This window comes from Sinocyclocheilus grahami, unplaced genomic scaffold (assembly GCF_001515645.1).
Source record: "Sinocyclocheilus grahami isolate Dianchi unplaced genomic scaffold, SAMN03320097.WGS_v1.1 scaffold171.1, whole genome shotgun sequence".
NCBI classification, from domain to species: domain Eukaryota; kingdom Metazoa; phylum Chordata; class Actinopteri; order Cypriniformes; family Cyprinidae; genus Sinocyclocheilus; species Sinocyclocheilus grahami.
In genome coordinates this window covers 1,969,570-1,977,896 of record NW_015505350.1, presented here as the reverse complement: position 1 = coordinate 1,977,896, position 8,327 = coordinate 1,969,570, and positions in this window count along the sequence as shown.

Sequence of the window (8,327 nt, the reverse complement as noted above, 5' to 3'; positions counted from 1 at the left end):
AAAAAACAGGAAGGGGGCAAAAACCTTTTCACACCACTGTATAACGGTGTCCTGTATGGAAAGATGTTTCCCAGCCGACAGTTATCCATTTTCACCTGTAAAAGGGAACAGAATACTGAGCACCGGCAGTAATGAGACGCGTTGGAGAGACGTCACCGCCTCTCTTCATCTGATTGGTTAGAGGAAAAGCTGTCAATCTAGAACTAGTGGACCAATGATGACGCTTAAGCCCGCCCTGATTTACATGAAACTCTATCCGCAACATTTGGAAGAAGAAGCGCAGAATGTGGAAAGCGAAGGGAAAAACAGCATAAGCATACAAAAAATTAAAATATGTGCAGAAAATGTCTGAGAGCACAATAAACAGAGAAATATAACCAAGGAAAACATGATTTTGTGCGCAATTTGTTTTGTGCAATATGATTTTAAATGTGTTTAAAGTTTTGATTCATGCTTATTTTTTTTTATGAGTTATAACATTTTTGATTTACATATTATTTTTGATCCGTGACCATTGTTTGCTATTCTGAAAACTTTGCTTTCATTTTTAAATTTTGTGCAATATAATTTTACTTGCGTTTTTAAATTTTGGTTTCACGCTTATTTTTTTTTATCCATGACTGCAATACATTTGGCGGGAATCTGATCCCATACATGATCTTTTTACTTAATATCCTAATGATTTTTTGCATAAAAGAAAAATGGATGATTTTGACCCATACAATGTATTGCTGGCTATTGCTACAAATATACCCTTGCTACTTATGACTGGTTTTGTGGTCCAGGCCAGGGTCACAAATGATAACACATTGTATAGAAATAATAATAATACTCAAATACTTAATGAATTAACCTATAGGTTTAATGAAAACAAAGATGTGAAATGTACATCTAATTCATGGATATAACTCCATTAAATATTAATTAGGCTACAATAAGTATTAAATGTATTTTTTCTTACTTTAAAAATTTTACTTCAAAATAGGAACTATCACTTTTCCTCCACAAATCCAAAAACATTAAGGTATCCACAAATCCCTCATTAACAAATAGACACAAAAACCTTTGATTCAATATTAGACAATGTCATAGACCACTATTTTTCCAGAAACACAAATTTAGATCAATTTACGTTAAGCAGTTTCGATTGACTAAATATTGCATATGTTGATATTGAGATGAAATGACAAAATTAAAAATAATGTAGCCATACATCAAAAGTGCTAAAATGAGATTTTGTGCCTGGTCAAGAGAAAAAAGTAAGGTGTGGGGTCATCTTGTCCCGGGTGGCATCTTACCCAATCTTACTCTTATAGGCTACTGTAGAATTGAAACATTGTATTTTCCCCATTATGGTTACAAAAATGTGAAATTATGTTACGTTATTGTTTGCAACTTACTGAGTCACTGAGTGACTTAACTATGAATTGTCCCACTGGTTACAATTGTGAACAATATAAAACACATACTTTCACTAACTTAAAACTTTATTTTTTTTAAAATTAGGCTATTATTGAAGAAACATACATTTAGTTTAATATCCAATAAATAAAATACACGTGCACATTGGGAATTACACATTTAATGCATCTGAAGTCAGAGTCACATGCAGTAGATTATTATTATTATTATTATTTTGTATGAAAGGAATTATGACGCAGTACAATGGATATACTGAATGACGTCATAACCTCATTGCACCAATAAATTTGCCTTCTACTAAACCTTGCTAAAAAGAATATGCAAACAAATCACATTTAATAAACATAAATAAACAAGTAGAATTTGTATTAGTATACATATTTTGTTACATTATTGCTGTTCTGAATGTTGCCTATTTGTTACATCCGTGATATGAACAAAAAACTCACCTTTTGTGAAAATGACCTTATTTTGTAATTCAGGTGCAACTCGCCCAAAGTGAAGTAGATTGCAGTAATAACACTGAACAAATCCAAAATAACCCTGTTCTCAGCACGTTTTCCTCTGTAACTCTAATGCTGCAGTAGACAGTTCCTCATAGGACAGTCGAGGGACAGTGCGATCTGCAGAACTTAACATATTCTTCACACGCATCCCTTCAGCATGCTGCGGTGTTTATTTTCGTATGGATTGTTTATGGCACATGCACGATCATTTAAAGCTTAATGCCCAGTATTATGCTAATTCTAGCAGTTCTTCGCGAGTCACCATCTCGTTACGGCATCAGCTGTTAGAGCAACCTGCACTCTTAAAGCTACAGTAAACACATTAGTCAGAGTAGGCAGATATAATTTTCCACGATTGTGGCGTGAGGGAGCTGTACAGTTGTTAGTATGTCTAGGTGAACTGCTTAATTTTTAGTGGACACCACTGGAAAGAAACAGATGCAAAAGAAAAGGGAAATCCCAAGAAATAATGATGATTTCACAACAGTCCAGTAGGTGTCGGTATGCACATGGTGAGTCATTGAAGGATGAAGACTCGCCACTTCTTGCGTCCGCAATCGCATGCAACAAATTTATTATTTTGGATAAAACCCTTGAGATGCATCAACTCGTTTTTAATTTTCATTTAAATTTAGGCCTACTTCAAATTTAAATATGAAAAAAAAATACAAAATCTTTCACAGAACATAGTAGGGAAGTATTCGATTTCGGGTCCAAAATCGCATAGGCTACTCTCTTGAGTGGGTAGGCTACTGTAGCCCCATAATTTACTCACCTTCAAGGCATCCTACACTCTAAAAAATACTGGGTTAAAAACAACCCAACTTGGGTTATTTGGCAACTCAGCGCTGGGTAAATATTGGACAGAGCACATGCTGGTTTATTTTGACCCAGCTGGTTGGGTTAAACGTTTTAACCCACCATGCTGGGTTGTTTAACTTATTGTTTAAAAATTATTATATTGCTGGCTTAAAATGGGCTGGAAGTTAAAAATCACACACAGAATTACTATAGGCAACACAACAGCAATAATCAAAATATGAACTTTTATTATTAAGCAAGAAAACCCATGGACAAAATACAAGACAAATTGAATTTATTTGGGTGAATACAGCATAGTTTACAATATTACATACATTTAAACTCATTTAACAACAATTTTAGAAATAAAAAAGGCATATTTAGAAGTAGCATTTTAATTTAAGTGTATTCAACAGTTCTCTGTAATCGCTTTTTACCGAAATAGTGCTAATTCTTGTGCCAGTGTGTCGCTGAAATCTGAGCCGGTGAAGTGCTGCTGTTCGCGGGGAACGTCTCGGGTTACGACTGTAACCCTTGTTCCCAGAGAAAGGGAATGAGACACTGTGTCGGTAACGACACTTGGGGAACCCCCTCAGCGAAGCGCGTCTGAAGCATGAATGAAACTATTCCAATCCTGATTGGTGTTGCGTCATGATGTAACATGTGACGGCATAGTCGGAAGCTACAAAGGGACGCCGGCACACAACAGAGTCAGCTTTTGCGATGAAGCAAGTCGCTCCCAGGCATGGAGAGGTGTGTCAAAGAGACGCAGTGTCTCTTTCCCTTTCTCGGGGAACAAGGGTTACAGTCGTAACCCGAGACGTTCCCCCTCGAGGGAACTCACACTGCATTGGTAACGACACTTGGGGAACGGATACCCACTATGCCACACCAAAACATGCCTGTCCTAGTGTGAAGCTGAACCAGGCACAACTTAGGACGAGAGCACTCATGCACCCGGCGTGGAGGGAAGGTTCAGGCTATAAAACCTGATGAAAGTATGCGGGGTGAACCACCCAGTCGCATCGCAGATCTCCTGCAATGGGACTCCTGACAGGAGGGCCCTAGAGAACGCCATGCCTCTAGTAGAGTGGGCCCTCAATGCCACAGGTGAAGGCAAACCGCGTACCTGATAGGCCATGGCAATAGCCTGAACAATCCAATTACTAATTGTCTGCTTGGAAGCAGGAAGTCCCTTCTTGGGTGATCCAAAGCACACCAACAATTGTTCTGACCTCCTCCAATGAGAGGACTTCTGAATAAAGATGTTCAATGCCCTGACAGGGCAGATCAGATGAAGCCTCTCTTCTTCCGCCAACACATGAGGCGGAGGATGGAAGGCCTGAAGAACCACCGGCCATGCCCTATTAGATGGCACCTTGGGCACATAGCCAGGCCTAGGGTGTAAAATGGCCTTATCTCCTCCAGGGGCAAACTCCAGGCAAGTCGGCGAGACAGCCAAGGCCTGGAGATCCCCCACTCTCTTGAGCGAAGTAATTGTCAGGAGAAAGACCATCTTAAAGGTCAGGTTCTTTGCCATAGCTGACTCGAGAGGCTTGAAGGGGGCAAGTGACAAGGACCACAAGGACCACAGCCAGATCCCAAGTTGGGACTCTGGAACGAGTCGCAGGCCTCATTCTCCATGCACCACGGAGGAAACGCATGACCAGCTGGTGCCTCCCCAGAGGCCCAACACCTAAAGGAGCGTGGAAAGCCGCAATGGCAGCCACGTACACCTTTAGTGTGGACGGGGTAAGACCAGCAGAGAAGCTCGAAAGGCTCGAAGGGGGCAAGTGACAGCCCTTCAAGGACCACAGCCAGATCCCAAGTTGGGACTCTGGAACGAGTCGCAGGCCTCATTCTCCATGCACCACGGAGGAAACGCATGACCAGCTGGTGCCTCCCCAGAGGCCCAACACCTAAAGGAGCGTGGAAAGCCGCACCACGTGGAAAACACATTCCACTTAAGGCCGTACAATCTCCTCGTGGAGGGAGCCCTGGAACTGAGTATGGTCTCGATCAGTCCAGCAGTCAGGGGCCAGACCCATAGTTTCCACAGCTCTGGCCGAGGGTGAAATATCTCGCCCCCTGCCTGAGACAGCAGGTCCCTCCTCAGAGGGATCTGCCATGGCTGGCCTGCCCGGAGTGACATGATATCTGAGAAACACACCCGGGCCGGCTAGAACGGGGCTACCAGCAATAGACTGACCCCTTCTTTCCGGACCCTCTCCAGAACTCCCGTGAGCAGTGCGATCAGGGGAAAAGCATACAGGTGTAGCCTCGGCCACGTCTGTACCATGGTGTCCAACCCCAGCGGGGCTGGATGCGTGAGATAAAACCACAGTGGACAGTAGGTCGTCTCTCGAGATGCGAACAAATCCACTTCCACTGGGCCGAACCTCTCGCATTTCAACTTCACCACCTCCGGGTGAAATCTCCATTCTCCGGGCCTCAACCCCTGCTCTCGACAGGATGTCTGCTCCCTGATTCTGGTCCCCAGGGACATACATCACTCTGAGAGACGACAGTTTCCCCTTGGACCACAGGAGGATCTGATGCGCTAGTCTGCACAGAGGGCGCGACCTCAGACTGGGTCCAACCCACGAGCAGACAACATGTTGGATGTCTCGTATTTGAATCATCAGGGGGGATGATTCAAATACGAGACCACCGACATTTTGTCTGCTCGTATTAGGACATGGTGACCGCTGAGACCTGGGAGAAAGCTCCTCAGAGCCTTGTAAACCGCTAGCATTTCCAGGCAATTTATGTGCCATGAGGAATGCTGGGCCTGCCACAGACCTCTCACAAAGTGGCCGTCCATGACTATGCCCCAACCCGTAAGGGATGAGTCTGTCGAAATGACCTTTCGGCGACATGACACTCCCAATACTGGGCCTTGGGACAGAAACCAAGGTTTCCTCCATATGGACAGGGCACGAAGGCATCGGCGCGTGACCCTGATCATACGGAACGGATTCCCTCTCGAGGAAAACCCCTTGGTTTTCAACCACCACTGTAGGGGTCTCATGTACAGAAAGCCAAAAGGTATTACGTTGGACGCTGCTGCCATGAGCCCCAGCAGTCTTTGGAACTGCTTTACAGTGATAGCGTGGCCTAGCCCTATCCTGGAAACCATCGCCAGGATGGACTCGATACAAGCGGGAGACAATTGTGCCCGCATCGTTGTCGAGTCCCATACCACCCCCAGGAACGTTGTTCTCTGGGTGGGAAACAACACGTTCTTTTTCGTGTTGAGTCTCAACCCCAAGCTCTGAATGTGGCCAAGGACGACATCTCGATGCTGAACAGCCATCTCTCGAGACTGGGCCAGTATAAGCCAGTCGTCGATATAATTCAGCACACAGATGCCCTGAAGCCTCAATGGCACTAGAGCTGCATCCATGCACTTGATGAAAGTGCGAGGGGAGAGAACTAGGCCAAACGGAAGAACCCGATATTGGAACGCTTCGCCCCCGAAAGCGAACCTCAGGAACTTCCTGTGAGAAGGAATGATCTATCGTGACAAACCAGTCCTCGGATTTGATCTGACTCACGATGGTGGGAATAGTGAGCATCTTGAAAATGAATCTCCTCAAGTACCGCAGATCTAAAATTGGACGCAACCCCCCATCCATCTTGGGAACTATGAAATACCGGCTGTAGAACCTGGACTCCCTCTCTGGTGGAGGAACACTTTCTATGGCCTCCTTTACCAACAGGGAGTGAACTTCCTGTTCCATCACCCGACCCTGCTCGGGGTGCACCACAATCCAAACCACCCCATTGAACTTCGGTGGGCGGTAACCGAACTGCAGCCTGTACCCTCTTTCTACTGTACGCAGGACCCATGGAGATATATTCGGAAGGCATTGCCATGCACCGATATAATCTACTAAGGGAATCAGTCTCTCGAAGCTGACCTCGGGTGTTTCTCGAGTATCGTTTACGATCCCCTGAAGCGTAAACACCGGCAGGAAAAGATCGAAAATGATTTTCTATATGCGGACGCTGTCGCTGCCTTGGGGCGGACACTGCAGCATGCGTTCACCGGATGGCGGAATTCCAACATCAACTGGCAACCCTCAGAGGCCCTGTGAAAGTTAGGACCTCTTTCCCGTAGCCTTCCTCGCCTGAAGGACGGTCCTCAAATCGACCTTCGGTTCGGCGGGCTTTCGGGCGAGAGCGTCGTCTCTGTTGCCAAGATCCCTGAGGAGGGGCTCTAGAAGCGACATTCGCCTTTTGTACCTGCCGGGATGAGGAGCTTGATGACGGCTGGGGCCATCCACTCGGAGCAGCCTTCTTAGATTTAGAGCGGCGAGGGAGATACTGCTTAAAAACTGCAGACTGCTTTTTCCCCTCCTGAAACCTGTCGACGACCATATTGACTGCATCACCGAACAGGCCAGAAGGCGATATCGGGGCATCTAGGAGAAAGGCCCTGTCCTTTTCCTTCATTCCCGATAAGTTTAGCCACAAATGTCTCTCCGTGGTCACCATAGCTGCTATGGAGCGGCCGATGGCACAGGCCGTCTCCTTGGTAACATGGAGAGACAAATCTGCGGCTCTACGCAGCTCTGCTAAATCACCTGGAGTTGGTCCCTCGCCCTCATCTAAATCCTTTAAAAAAATCAGCCTGGTATGCAGGCATGCACCAGCATGACCAGCCGCCATATAAGCCCTGCCCACCAAAGATGACGTAACACGACAAGGTTTCCCTGCTTTAAGGGATGACGCAACGTCAGGGGAGAGGTAGCTGGCCAAAGCCTCTTCCACCCGAGGCATCGTCCCATAACCGTACTCACAGGCTCCTAAGATGTTACTATAATCTAACACAGGAGGGTTAGACAGTCGTGCAGAGTACGGTTTATTCCATGACTTACACAACTCATTGTGTAAGTCAGGAAAAAATGGTAAACCGTGGCACTGTGAGTACCACGAGTGCTCAGACTGACCTGAGATTTGCCCCGTAAACATTTCAGCAGTTATTATAAGCCTGTGTGTCCCATATTTCTGTCGACTGAACCCATGCCGTTAATTATGAATTTATCAGTGTTTTGCATGCCAAAGTCAATTTCTGCATAGAAATGACAGCGTATTTTAAGTTGTTTCCACTGTTAGAAAAAAATGCAAGTGATCGCACTGTGCTGCTGCGTGCGCTTCAGCTTCCACTCCTCCGCAAACAATTGGATATGCACATTTATATAGATTAAACATTTAAACTAACATTGTGATATACTTGAACTGTTTTATATATAGATTTTATTTTAGGCAAGTCCTGATGATTTGAGAAGGCTAAATTGATCAAACATAGGCTATAGGCTATGATCAATTCACTGTCTGCCGCTGACCGTTACTTAAAACAAAAAAAACGTACATATTAATGAACAAAAAATACTTCAAATGCTTTTCTAAATTTACTTTATAAAAAAACGAAACAAAAATATAATCACTTTTCCATTGCATAAAAAACTGAACTATTTTAATAGCTGAAACAGTAGTATAAGCTTTTTTGGGGAAAAGGGGAAAAAAGAGACCCCTGCAGGGCTTTAATCCACTTCATCCAAAGCTGTTTTGTTCTCATCTGTGAGCATGCTC